Here is a 14,473-nt window from a genome sequence, read left to right on the forward strand (position 1 = left end):
TATAAATGATCTAGAGATGGGAGTAACTAGTGAGGTAATTAAATTTGCTGATGACACAAAATTATTCAAAGTTGTTAAATCACAAGAAGATTGTGAAAACTTACAAGAGGACTTTGCAAGACTGAGAAACTACTACTACTATTTAACATTTCTAAAGCAGATGGCAGATGTCGTTTAATGTGAGCAAGTACAAAGTGATGCATATGGGAAAGAGGAACCTGAACTATAGCTACGTAATGCAAGGTTCCACAGTAGGAGTCACCAACCAGGAAAGGGATCTAGGCGCAGGGCCGTGCCAACCCGGTAAGCAGGGTAAGCACGGCAGGGGGCGCCTGCCTTCAAGGGCGCCGCCGGCCGAGTCTGTGTTGTAAAATTAAAAAAAATAAACCTCTTGGTGCTTATGTGCATGCGCTGCCTTCCCGTGCGCAGCGCCCAGCTGTTTGGCACCGCCCCCAGCTCTTCCACGCACGCGCCTGGAGCCTCACAGGCAGGCAGTCCAAGTCCGACCGTCCATGTAGTCCGCCGTGCGCCGTCCGTCGAGTTATTGAGAGCGCAGCGAGTTGACGTCGACCGAACTTCGAAGGAGGACGAGGACTGGGTGTGTTGCCGACGCGTGACGCCGTTGGAGTGAGGAGAGGCGAGCCGCTGCCGCATATATGTATTAATTATTTTTTGCTGACATCTATGGTAAGAACAGACATCGCCTATTCGCCTTGTTGTTTATTGATTACTGTAATGGCCTGGGCGGCTGGGGCCTACTTATGGGGAAAGAAAGTGCATTTGATTTGAAGGCCCTGCAGGATGGGGGAACTGGGAGTGAACCAGCCAGCTGGGAAGAAAGGAAAGGCAAGGCAAGGAAATTTCAGGGGGGGGGGGAAGAGAACAAGCTAGAATCAGGGAGGAAGGAGGAGGGGAAACTACAAGGGCACGAGGAAAGGAAGATAAGTTGATAGAACACAAAGGCAAAGAGGCAGACAGGAAAAAAGCAAAGTGAGCCATTACCCCCCCCCCCCAAAAAAAAAATAGATGGCAAAATAAGTACAAAATTTTATGAGCATCTTCATCGTAATACTAGCATGCCTTGTGAAAGGATCCTTAGTGTTTATTTTATGAAAGGTACAACAGTGCCTATGTTGCTTTTTTTTATCTATTTATTTTTTATTTGTAGCATTTGTACCCCACATTTTCCCATCAATTTGCAGGCTCAATGTGGCTTACATTTGCCATAATAGCGATTGCCATTTCCGGGTAGCAGAATTACAAATGGTATAGCATTAAGGTACATACATACATGATGACATTCATGGAACAGATCATGGTATGTTTGTATACCATGTGCATACATACATGGTAAAGAAGAATACATTATGGTATTGCATAAAGGTTCCTGAGTAATAAAATGGATTGTGATATACATTAGGTCATCTGCTATAGAGAGATTCTATTCGACATGAGGCTTAAAGTGGTAGTGGTTAAATATAGGTAGCAAGGAGGATAATCAATCATGTGATAGGCTTTCGGTTTTGTATAGATCTTGTGTAGTGTTATTATTTAGTGTTTAAGATGGATGATTATGGTATGCCTTCTTGAAAAGATCTGTTTTCAGTAGCCTTTGGAAGATGGTTAGGTCTTGCATTGTTTTTATGGCCTTCAGTAGTGCGTTCCATAGCTGTGTGCAGATGTATTAGAAACTGGCTTTTAGAAAATTGAAAAAAAACGGGGGGGGGGGGGGGGGGGGGAGGGGCGGGGGCGCCAACTGATAGTCTGCAGGGGGGCACCACAGACCCTTGGCACGGCCCTGTCTAGGCGTCATCGTTGATGATATATTGAAACCTTCTGCTCAGTGTGCGGCAGCGGCTAAGAAAGCAAATGGAATGTTAAGTATTATTAGGAAAGGAACGGAAAACAAAAATGAGGACATTATAATACCTTTGTATCACTCCATAGTGCGACCACACCTCGAATATTGTGTGCAATTCTGGTCACCGCATCAAAAAAGATATGGTGGAATTAAAAAAGGTACAAAGAAGGGCAATGAAAATGATAAAGGGGATGAGATGACTTCCCTGTGAAGAAAGGCTAAAGCGGCTAGGGCTCTTCAGCTTGGAGAAAAGACAGCTGAGAGGAGATATGATAGAGGTCTATAAAATAATGAATAGATTTGAACAGGTAGATGTGAATTGCTTATTTATTCTTTCCAAAAATACTAGGACTAGGGGGCATAGAATGAAGCTACAAAGTAGCAAATTTAAATGAATCAGAGAAAATATTTTTTCATTCAACGTGTAATTAAACTCTGGAATTCGTTGCCAGAAAATGTAGTAAAAGCAGTTAGCTTAGCAGGGTTTAAAAAAGGTTTGGATAGCTTCCTAAAAAGTCCATAAGCCATTATTGAAATGGACTCGGGCAAAATCCACTGCTTATTTCTAGGATGAGCAGCATAAAATGTATTGTACTGTTTAGGATCTTGCCAGGTACTTATAACCTGGATTAGCCACTGTTGGAAACAGGATGCTGGGCTTGATAGACTTTTGGTCTGTCCCAGTTTGGCAATAGGTATGTACTATGTACTTATGACAGGTTCATTGTTGTTCCTTAATATATCACAAACATAAAATACACCTGTGATAATGCGTGAACCGAGTTGGGCAGAAAGCCCTCATAAATGTACAGCCAGATCAAGAGAAAATGAAACAAAATTCTTTTATTCAACCATTTCTTCAGCCTGTTATCCCACAGGTACAGCGAACAGCAATTATAGACTTGTAATCTACTGACTTTAACCCCACAGTACGTACACATATACACCTTTCCTTGCCAGGTTTTACCACATGGGTCTGCTTCCCACCAGACCTCAACAGTGTCCTTATGTAGCTTAAAAGTCAAGCTTAGCCTACTTTGTATCAGGTTCTGGTAGCTTACTTATAAGTTGTGAAGACCCTCACTCCTGGGCAGCTTCTCTCCTCCCAGGGCCTCCCTGGTGGAAATCTTTGTATTGGGGCCTCCCTGAAATTTATAGCTCAGGGAATTTAATGCCCTCCTGGCCTGAGCCCCACTCCTCTGGCTCAGGCTCAGCCTTCGCCTTGGCAGACTAGCGCCACCTACTGCAAGATGGCTGAACTGTATCAACAATGAGGGAGTACTCTTTCCTATACCATCCACTCCCTCACAGCACCAAATAAACTTAAATGATTTTATATTTCTACTACTACTATTACTACATATCATTTCTATAGCACTATTATATTAGTTTAAAACATCCCTACTCCCTTAATAACTTTACATAACTAACAGAAATAGCTGGTCAGCTGATGTCGCCTCTAAGCACACTTTAGCAAACTCCCTTTCATTTCTGTCTGCTCTTTGGTGAGGATCTGGAGCAGATTGTTAAGGACCCAGAGGCAGTGACTCCTGGAGCACAGGGCACAATCCTTTAAAGCATCTGTGGGGAGCATTCAGCCTAGAGACTGGGGCTGTCCTCATTCCAATAAGAACAGTTCCTTTAGCAGAAAGGCCAGCCCTTTCAGGGGTCAAGAAGGCTGAATAGCTCAGGTACCTTCCCCTCTTTCAATCCTACTAGAGGAGCCAAGGGCTCCAAATGAGATTTAGAGGGTCTCCTCTGTATTGGAACTAGTGAACGGCAGGCTTCACATGTTTCACTGGGAGTGGACCTATATTACCTCCAATCAATGGGTTCTGGACTATATGCTCAAATTTGCAGGACTCATTTCAGATGTTATCATGTGTCGTCCCCCCTGAGGGGCAGGGCCCAAGGAACTTGTGGTAAGGGAGACCTTGAATAGCCTACTCACTCTGTTGTTTTATGATTCTACTGAGACAGACAGGAGAATGACTGGGACTCGCTTCTGATTGGCCTGTCAGGGATTGAGTTGAGGTCTGAAGCAGCAGATGTCAGAAGTCAGACCTATTTAAACTTACCTCTCCCTACAGCGGACGCTCTAGCGTTAATTCCTGCCAGCTGAGCTCTGGTTCTCTTACTCTGTCTGTGCTCGTGGCACAGTGTGTATTTTGAGGAGTTTTGCTTGCTCTCCTTTTGTTTGTGGACTGTGTGTGTGTGTGTGCTGGTTGTAACCAGTGTGTCCTTGATTGCTTCTCTGCAGTGCAGCTGAATAAGTCTTCTGCCCCATTTCTTCCTGCCTCTGTTAGGCGGCCTTTCTATCCCTGGTAAGCTGGTTCCTGCTTTGTTTGTTTCCCTTTACTCAGTGTTAACCCTTTATGTGCAGAGCTTGGTATTTGCCTTCCATGAGTGCTGCCTCTTTTAGGCAGCCTTTCTCTGGTGTCTGCCTTATCCCTTTCTGTACTCTTGTGTGCCTGCTTCTTTCCTGTCCTTATTTGAAAGCAGCCTTTTCCTTCAGTCTGTTTTTCCCAGTTTAGCCATTCCTGTGGAGCTTCGCTCTTGTAGATTCCGTGTCTATAGTGTCCCATTCTGACCCCAGATTTCCCTTTTTCCCTGTGGGTCTTGCCCTCCGCTACCTGAGTTTCTGTGTTTGTATTCTGTGTAGTTTTTGTTTGTATTCTCTCCCTTTGGTCGTAGCCTGCCCTGTATCCACCAGTTTTGTCTGTCGCCCTTCCCTTTGTGTCACTGGCTGGCACTGTGTGCGTTGCTTGAGCTCCAGTCCCTTCGGGGACCCCTTGTTGTTCTTTTCCCTTCCCTAGTGTATGATTCGGTTCCACTTAGGCCTTGGCACAAGGGTTCACAATCAGATTAATATGTTGAGCCAGTGCTACTACAGGAATGTGGAGAGGGTCCTTATTCAATTTATTGTGATCCCTAAGAATGAGGGGGCTTTTAAGCCAATGCTGGATCTCAGAGAGTAACATAGTAACATAGTAGATGACGGCAGACAAAGACCTGCATGGTCCATCCAGTCTGCCCAACAAGACAAACTCATATGTGCTACTTTTTGTGTATACCTTACCTTGATTTGTACCTGTCCTTTTCAGGGCACAGACCGTATAAGTCTGCCCAGCACTATCCCCGCCTCCCAACCACCAGTCCCGCCTCTCACCACGAGTCAAAGCTTCCTTGAGGGTTCTGCATTTCTGGAAAGAAATTCTTCATTTGGTGATCTCATGGTTAATTCTGGGTCTTTCTGGCCTCTCTCAGTATATTAGAGATGTACTTCCTGTGCTTCCGTGTGGTCTGGCCACAGCACCTCGGATCTTTACCAAAGTAATGGTTGTGACTGCATCATTCCTTCACAAGAAAGGGATCAGCGCGAATCCCTACTTCAATGATTGGCTAAACCGGGCCGATTCAGAGCAGGAGGCCCGAGGATGATGACTTGGGTGCTCTTGTTCCTGAAGAGCATTGTGGTTAATTTTCCAAGAATCATTTGGAGCCAACTTCTTTGTGGGGGCAAGAAAATTTGATTATGGCATACTGCTACATGGCTCATTGGCTACCCATATGTAATAGAATAATATATAAAACTTTGGTATTGGTCTTTTCACCAAATTAGATTACACACAAACCAAAATAACATTTTTAGTGTTTCAGGCCCCACATATTAGAATGCTTTACCACTTTATTTATGCTTAGAAAGGTCACTTGATAAGTTCAAACTGGGCCTTAAGACATATTCAGGGATGCTTTGGATTAATTTGTTTTATTTTTAAGCAGATCCAGCTGATTAGTTTTATTTTGATTACATTTGTACCCTGCATTTTCCCACTTATAGCAGGCTCAATGTGGCTTACATATTATATACAGGTACTTATTTGTACCTGGGGCAATGGAGGGTTAAGTGACTTGCCCAGAGTCACAAGGAGCTGCCTGTGCCTGCAGTGGGAATTGAACCCAGTTCCCCAGGACCAAAGTCCACCACTCTAACCACTAGGCCACTCCTCCACAGTAGTTCCACTTACTGGCTGTTAGGGTTTTCTTGGATGGTGCGCATAGGGCCATGGGCTTGTAGATACAGGTATTACCTTTCTCTTCTATTAGGATTTTATTTTGCTTAGTTTTTAGTTAATATATTTAGTATTGATTATTATTTTATTGTAAGCTGCCTAGACGGTCTCCATCTGGGTAGGATATCAAGTAATAAATTAAACTTGGAAACTTAAACCAATAAGATATCTTAAACATAAAGTAGGCAGTCATGGAGTAATCCTGGATGAGATGGTAAGAGGGCTGAGAAAAATATTGAACACAGAGGGGCCAGTATGTAGCCATAGGGAACTCCACAGGGTAGAGAGTGAGAAGGTGAGATGGATGAAGGGAGTGAAATAGAGAAGGTGTGCTCACAGAGGTAAGAGGTGAACCAGCTGAGAAAAAACACCAGAAAGGCCAATGTCAGTGAGTCTACACAGAACTATGTCATGATCAAAAGCAACCATGAAATCTAAAGAAATAACTAACTAGCTTATTTTTGAAGGAGAAGGGCGCCCCTCTTCTGACACAAATCGGGAGATGGGCGCCGTTCTCCTAAGGGTGGCCAAATCGGTATAATCGAAAGCCGATTTTGACCATCCTCAACTGCTTTCCATCGCAGGGACGGCCAAAGTTCAAGGGGGCGTGTCGGCAGTGTACCGAAGGCGGGACGGGAGCATGGTTAAGAGATGGGCGTCCTTGGTCGATAATGGAAAAAAGAAGGGCGGCCCTGACGAGCATTTCGCCGACTTTACATGGTCCCTTTTTGTTCACGACCAAGCCTTGAAAAGGTGCCCAAACTGACCAGATGACCACCAGAGGGAATCGGGGATCATCTCCACTTACTCCCCCCAGTGGTCACCAACCCCCTCCCCTCCAAAAAATATTTTTTAAACATTTTTTGCCAGCCTCTATGCCAGCCTCAAATGTCATACCCAGCTCCGTCACAGCACTATGCAGGTCTCTGAAGCAGTTTTTAGTGGGTACTGCAGTGCACTTCAGACAGGTGGACCCAGGCCCACCCCCCCCCCCCACCTGTTACACTTGTGGTGATAAATGGGAGCCCTCCAAAACCCACCCGAAACCCACTGTACCCACATGTAGGTGCCCCCCTTTACCCTTTAAGGGCTATGGTACTGTTGTACAGTTGTGGGTAGTGTGTTTTGGGGGGGGTTGGGAGACTCAGCAACCAAGGTAAGGGAGCTATGCACCTGGGAGCAATTTCTGAAGTCCACTGCAGTGCCCCATAGGGTGCCCAGTTGGTGTCCTGGCATGTGAGGGGGGATCAGTGTACTAGGAATTCTGGCTCCTCCCACAACCAAATGGCTTGGATTTGGTCATTTTTGAGATGGCAAGCCTCGGTTTCCATTATCGCCAAAAACCGAGGTCGGCCATCTCTAAGTTCGGCGATCTCAACATTTAGGTCAACCATCTCTAAGGTTGACCTCAATATTGAGATTTGGCCGGCCCCGACCGTATTATCGAAACGAAAAATGGACGCCCATCTTGTTCGATAATATGGTTGGCTCCGCCCCTTCCCAGGGCCGTCCCCGGAGATGGGCGCCCATACGTTCGATTATACCCCTCCATGTCTACTTGCCCAGTTTTGAATGCACAATGGAAATTGTTAAGAAGTGATGTTACTAAGGTTTTGGTGCAATGGCCTGACCTGAAGTCAGACTTATGTGGGTGCAGAACATGAGAAGATTTCCCATGCTGCAGAAGTTGGGAAAAGACCATCTTTTCAAAAGTATCTTGGTGAGATACAGAAGGTTGGTCTGTAATTTGTTATGATCAGGAGTTCAATTTGGCCTGTTTTAGTACTGGACAAACAATAGCAGCCTTCAGATCAAAGGGAACATATCCAGCAGAATGAAGTTTGGAAAAGGCTGTAAGGGACAAACTGTTAAATTCCACCCAGGTACTGCACAAGGCCATGGACAAGACAAGGTCAAGATTTGGCATAGTGGGGGAGAGGGGTAATGTACTAATGCTAAAGTGGGCAATAGTGAATCACAAGAAGGACATTTTAGAGGAAAAATAAGTTGCACGTTCTGAGGAGGTGAGCTCAAATGTGGGTTTTGGACCAGCAGAGATAAGAAGAGTAAGGATGGAGAAAGTTTCTTGTTTTTTTTATTATTATTATTTTTGGAGCAATTAGAATGATTGAGTCTGGTATAGTAAGAGTGCCTCATCCATTGTTTAAGTTTATTTATTTATTTATTTGTAGCATTTGTATCCCACATTTTCCCACCTATTTACAGGCTCAATGTGGCTTACATTGTTCCGTAATGGTGATCACCAATTCCGGAATACAGAAATACATAGTTAAGATGGAGATTATTATTATTATTATTATTATTATTATTATTATTTATTGCATTTGTACCCCACATTTTCCCACCTTTTTGCAGGCTCAATGTGGCTTACAGAGTAATGTTATGATATAGTCATTACATGATAATAGATACAATCGATAATAAGCTGAAGGTAGGTGAGGATTTAGATGGAAAGGTGTTAGGTAAGGTCGTGTGAGAGGTGTTTTTTTTGATGCACCTGAGTGGTTTAGGAGTGATTTGTGCCATTAAGGATGTCTTTCGTAGGCTTTGTTGAAGAGATGTGTCTTCAAAGATTTGCGAAAGCTGGTTAGATTGTCCATGGTTTTCAAGGCCATGGGTAGTGCGTTCCATATCTGTGTGCTTTTGTACGCAAAGGTAGTGGCATATGACTGTTTATATTTAATTCCTTTACAGCTGGGGAAGTTCAGAATGAGGATGACAGAATGGATTAGATAATCAGGTGAAGAAAGTTCATTTTCATGATGAGAAATAAAAGGTAAAAGATTAAAACTTCAACCGTGATAAATCAGCTTGAACAGTCAGAAATAATAAATTGACCAATTCTCTCAGCTCCAAACCCGTCGTCTCTTCACCACCCTTAACTCCCTCCTCAAAGTGCCCTCCGCTCCTACCCCCCCCCCCCCCCCCCCCCCCCCCCACTCTCTCCTCAATCACTGGCCGATTACTTCCGCGACAAGGTGCAAAAGATCAACCTTGAGTTCACTACCAAACCATCTCCTCCTCTTCACCCTTCAACCCTCTCCCTCGACCAACCAACCCAGGCCTCTTTCTCCTCCTTTCCTGACATCACCGAGGAGGAAACCGCTCGCCTTCTTTCCTCCTCGAAAAGTACCACCTGTTCCTCTGATCCCATCCCCACCAACTTACTTAACACCATCTCTCATACTGTCACCCCCTCCATCTGTCATATCCTCAACCTCTCTCTCTCCACTGCAAATGTCCCTGACACCTTCAAGCACGCCGTAGTCACACCTCTCCTCAAAAAACCATCACATGACCCTACCTGTCCCTCCAACTACCGCCCCATCTCCCTCCTACCCTTCCTCTCCAAGATACTTGAACACGCCGTTCACAGCCGCTGCCTTGACTTTCTCTCCTCTCATTCTATCCTCGATCCACTTCAATCCGGTTTTCGCCCTATACACTCGACAGAAACAGCACTCTCTAAAGTCTGTAATGACCTGTTCCTTGCCAAGTCCAGAGGCCACTACTCCATCCTCATCCTCCTCGATCTATCCGCCGCTTTTGACACTGTCAATCATGATTTACTCCTTGCCACACTGTCCTCATTCAGGTTCCAGGGCTCTGTCCTCTCCTGATTCTCCTCCTATCTCTCCCACCGCACCTTCAGAGTTCACTCTCATGGATCTTCCTCCACCCCCATCCCGCTATCTGTTGGTGTTCCCCAGGGATCTGTCCTTGGACCCCTTCTCTTCTCAATCTACACCTCTTCCCTGGGCTCCCTCATCTCATCTCATGGCTTCCAGTATCATCTCTATGCGGACGACACCCAGCTGTATCTCTCCACACCAGACATCACCGCGGAGACCCAGGCAAAGGTATCGGCCTGCTTAACCGACATTGCTACATGGATGTCCAACCGCCACCTGAAACTGAGCATGTCCAAGACTGAGCTCATTGTCTTTCCACCAAAACCCACTTCTCCTCTTCCTCCACTTTCTATCTCAGTTGATAACACCCTCATCCTCCCCATCTCATCTGCCCGCAACCTCGGAGACATCTTCGACTCCTCCCTCTCCTTCTCGGCACACATCCAGCAGATAGCCAAGACCTGTCGCTTCTTCCTCTTCAACATCAGCAAAATTTGCCCTTTCCTCTCTGAACACACCACCCGAACTCTCGTCCACGCTCTCATTACCTCTCGCCTTGACTACTGCAACTTACTCCTCACCGGACTCCCACTTAACCATCTATCCCCCCTTCAATCTGTTCAGAACTCTGCTGCACGTCATATATTCCGCCAGAACCGATATACTCATTTCACCCCTCTTCTCAGGTCACTTCACTGGCTTCCAATCCATTACTGCATTCAATTCAAGCTTCTCCTTCTTACCTACAAATGCATTCAGTCTGCAGCCCCTCACTACCTCTCTACCCTCATCTCCCCTTATGTTCCCACCCGAAACCTCCGTTCACAGGACAAATCCCTCCTCTCAGTACCCTTCTCCACCACTGCCAACTCCAGGCTCCGTCCATTCTGCCTCGCCGCACCCTATGCCTGGAACAACCTTCCTGAGCCCTTACGTCAAGCCCCCTCCCTGCCCATCTTCAAGTCTCTGCTTAAAGCCCACCTCTTCAATGCTGCCTTCGGCACCTAACTCTTACCTTCAGGATATCCAGACTGCCCCAATTTGACTGCCCTTATCGAACTGACTATTCACTTGTCCTTTAGATTGTAAGCTCTTTGAGCAGGGGCTGTCCTTTTATGTTAAATTGTACAGCGCTGTGTAACCCTAGTAGCGCTTTAGAAATGTTAAGTAGTAGTAGTAATAAACTTCAATCGTGAAAAGATTGGGAGCCCAACAAGAGATGGCCTTTATCTCTTTTAACAACTCCACTACTTCTTTATTTAACACTTCTCTAAGGGAGACTATATTCTGTCTTTCCACATTATCTCCCTGAGCAATCTCATCTTTTACACAACCCCCTACTGATTCATTCAAGGTTTCTTCCTTTTCTTCTTCCATTAGCTTTGCTTCTAAAATCTAATCCCACATCCAAACCTATAAAAAACTTTCAAATTTCTAAAATCTTATCCATGAAGAACAAGCTAAACTGATTAACAGTTAGTCCAACCTCTTCTGTTAAATTTGTTCTAGAAGCATGTGTCAACTTCTTCAAAGTACCAAATTTCTTATTCTATCTCGCTCTCTGTCCAATTGCCTTGTTAATAGCTGTTCCATAAATCTTTTAGACTCCTCATCTCTTAATTTTTTTTTCACTTTCTTTCCAATTGCCTAACTTACCATCTAATTAACATAAGCCCTGGCTAAAACCATGCAGGGCGATGTCTACCTACTTTAATAATTACTGGGTTTTGGGGACTATCTCATCTGCCACCCTTACTACTCTAATTTTGTACCTCCGGGACAGCATCTGTATTTTAAAAATGTCATTGTTGGCCAGACACATCCACTGACAGGGGCAATGATTTCTGTGGGATTCCCTAAAAAAAGACAGATGTGTTTGGCTCTGGTTCTGCATTTATAGGCATTTTGTTTTGCAACTGCACACATATTCTGTCATGTTTTCAGACCTGTGTTCAGCTCTTTACGTGCTGGAAACTGAAGGTCACAATGCCTACAGGAAAATTCAGTGGCTTTCAGATGCAAGGGAAGGAGGAATGTATCCCCCCCCCCCCCCCCCCCCCCCCCTTGCCCAGATGTCAGAGCAAAGGGTGAATGCAAGAACTGTTTTTAGTTGCTTTGAGAAAAGGTTGGAGGGAGAATGACATTGATCTGTATCTGAGAGCATTTTTGAAATTCACAAAAATTAAAGCTCTTTTCTGTTGTAACAAGCTTAGCTAAAACTGTGGAAGAGGGAAGGGATTTCTCCACAGTCAGTGTGTGGCTCCCTGCAAGCAAATCTCTATGCAGCCCCCCTCCATGCTTTTCCCCTCCCTCTCCAGAAGGGCTGAAATGTCTTTTATTTTCCCAAAGCTACAGGGTGCTTCTAGCTGGGAACAGAAAACAGTGAGAGATAGTGTTCAGTGGCATCTCTAGACAGAAATATTTGTGGTGGCAAAAGGGGGGCAAACTAGGTACGGGGAGGGGGGCAAGTCAAAGTGACATTTGTGCACATCATACCCTCCTTCTTTTCATAAAGAAAACCTCCTCCTCCAGCCAGTTTCTGCTACCCAGTAAACTGCCATTATAATTGATAGCATTATTCAATAGATTCTTCTAATGTGGGGGTGGAGTCTGGATTCTCTACAGGATTGGTCAGAATCTCAGTATAAGCCCTGACCCTTTATTTCTGCATCACAGACTCCATATTACCCCAACAATAAAACTATTCCTCTTTGAAGTCAAGGAGTGTGGTAGCCGTGTTAGTCCACTCTTAAGGTTATCAATAGAAATCAAACAAAATAAAACATGGAAAAGAAAATAAGATGACACCTTTTTTTATTGGACATAACGTAATACATTTCTTGATTAGCTTTCGAAGGTTGCCCTTCTTCCTCAGATCGGAAAAAAAATTTTCCGATCTGAGGAAGAAGGGCAACCTTCGAAAGCTAATCAAGAAATGTATTAAGTTATGTCCAATTAAAAAAAAAAAAAAAAAGGTATCATCTTTTTTTCTTTTCCATGTTTTATTTTGTTTGATTTCTATTGATAATCTTTGAAGTCACAATTTAAAAATATTCAGATTGTGATAATCACGCTCCTTCCACTACCAGCCAATTTATTTAAAGCAGAAGATTTTTTCGTTTGTTGTGACTCTACAAGAATGTGGAGACCACCAGTCCTGAGTATTTTTAATTTGGGGTAATGGTGGCCCTTGTCCCAGATACTATGCAAAATAACACAAGACCCTGCTAAAAGACCTCCAAAACCTATACAGGAAACGTACCAACCCAAAACAGCCCTAACCCACTTATGAGAAGACAGTGCTATACATATTACACTGGGCCTCAGAGCACCAATATATCTACTACTAGGAAAATGGAACAAGCCAGACTGTTAAAGAGATTCCTTCATAGACACCACATGATAGCAGAATACTTCACCTAAGTCACACATGCATAAGGTTACCGTCCACCTTATAATTGAAAGAGAAAAACGCCTAGATTTCGACCCAAATCGGGAGATAGACGTTTATCTCACAAAAACGAATAAATCGGTATAATGGAAAGCCGATTTTGGACGTTTTCAACTGCACTCCATCGCGGAAGCGGACAAAGTTGACGGGGGCATGTCGGAGGCGTGGTGAAGGTTGAACTGGGGCGTGGTTATCGGCCGAGGAGAGATGGGCACCTTTCGCCGATAATGGAAAAAAAGTATGCGTTTGTAGCTAGAATTTAGGGCACTTTTCCTGGACCCTGTTTTTTCACAAATAAGGCCCCAAAAAGTGCCCTAAATGACCAGATTACCACCAGAGGGAATCGGGGATGACCTCCCCTGACTCCCCCAGTGGTCACTAACCCCCTCCCACCACAAAAAATGATGTTTCACAACTTTTTATTTTCACCCTCAAATGTCATACCCACCTCCCTGGCAGCAGTATGCAGGTCCCTGGAGCAGTTGTTAGGGGGTGCAGTGGACTTCAGGCAGGTGGACCCAGGCCCACCCCCCCCCCACCTGTTACAATTGTGCTGCTTAATGCTTAGTCGTCCAACCCCCCCCAAACCCACTGTACCCACATGTAGGTGCCCCCCTTCACCCCTTAGGGCTATAGTAATGGTGTAGACTTGTGGGCAGTGGGTTTTGAGGGGGATTTGGGGGGCTCCTCACACAAGAGAAGGGTGCTATGCACCTGGGAGCTCTTTTACCTTTTTTTTTGTTTTTGTAAAAGTGCCCCCTAGGGTGTCCTGGCATGTGAGGGCGACCAGTGCACTACGACTCCTGGCCCCTCCCACGAACAAATGCCTTGGATTTATTCGTTTTTTAGCTGGGCGCTTTCATTTTCCATTATCACTGAAAAACAAAAACGCCCAGCTCACAAATTGTCGAATAAAACATGGAGGTCTATTTTTTTCGAAAATACGGTTCGGTCCGCCCCTTCACGGACCCGTTCTCGGAGATAAACGCCCATGGAGATAGACGTTTTCGTTCAATTATGCCCCTCCATGTGTCCGGTTTTACCCGGACATGTCCTCTTTTGGAGGACACGGCCGGGCAACCGGGTGGGTTTTGCTAGCCTGTCCATTTATCCGGATTTGTGGACAAATGGGCAGGCTGGTGGGTGGACAGGCAGGCGGGCGTCCTATCCTCCCCTCCCCTCCCCTCCTTTACCTTAGTGTGGTACCCTGGCGATCTAGTGACCTCTTCGGGCACATCTGCAGACTGTCTTTCTCCTGGTGCTGATTCTCCAAAACCCACCACAAACCCACTGTACTGACATCTAGGTGCCCCCCTTCACCCGTAAGGACTATGGTAGTGGTCTACAGTTGTGGGGAGTGGGTTTTTGGGGGGGGGGGGTTTGGGCGGCTCATCACACAAGGTAAGGGAGCTATGTTCCTGGGAGCATTTTATGA

General features: G+C 45.1%; 1 protein-coding gene across 1 annotated transcript in view; it reads right to left on the reverse strand.

Annotated features, from left to right (window-relative positions):
* Positions 1-14,473, reverse strand: part of LOC115481749 (membrane-spanning 4-domains subfamily A member 4A-like) — a 68,096-nt gene that overhangs the window by 31,486 nt on the left and 22,137 nt on the right. The gene's annotated exons all lie outside the window — the stretch shown is intronic.

This window comes from Microcaecilia unicolor, chromosome 1 (genome assembly GCF_901765095.1).
Source record: "Microcaecilia unicolor chromosome 1, aMicUni1.1, whole genome shotgun sequence".
NCBI lineage: Eukaryota > Metazoa > Chordata > Amphibia > Gymnophiona > Siphonopidae > Microcaecilia > Microcaecilia unicolor.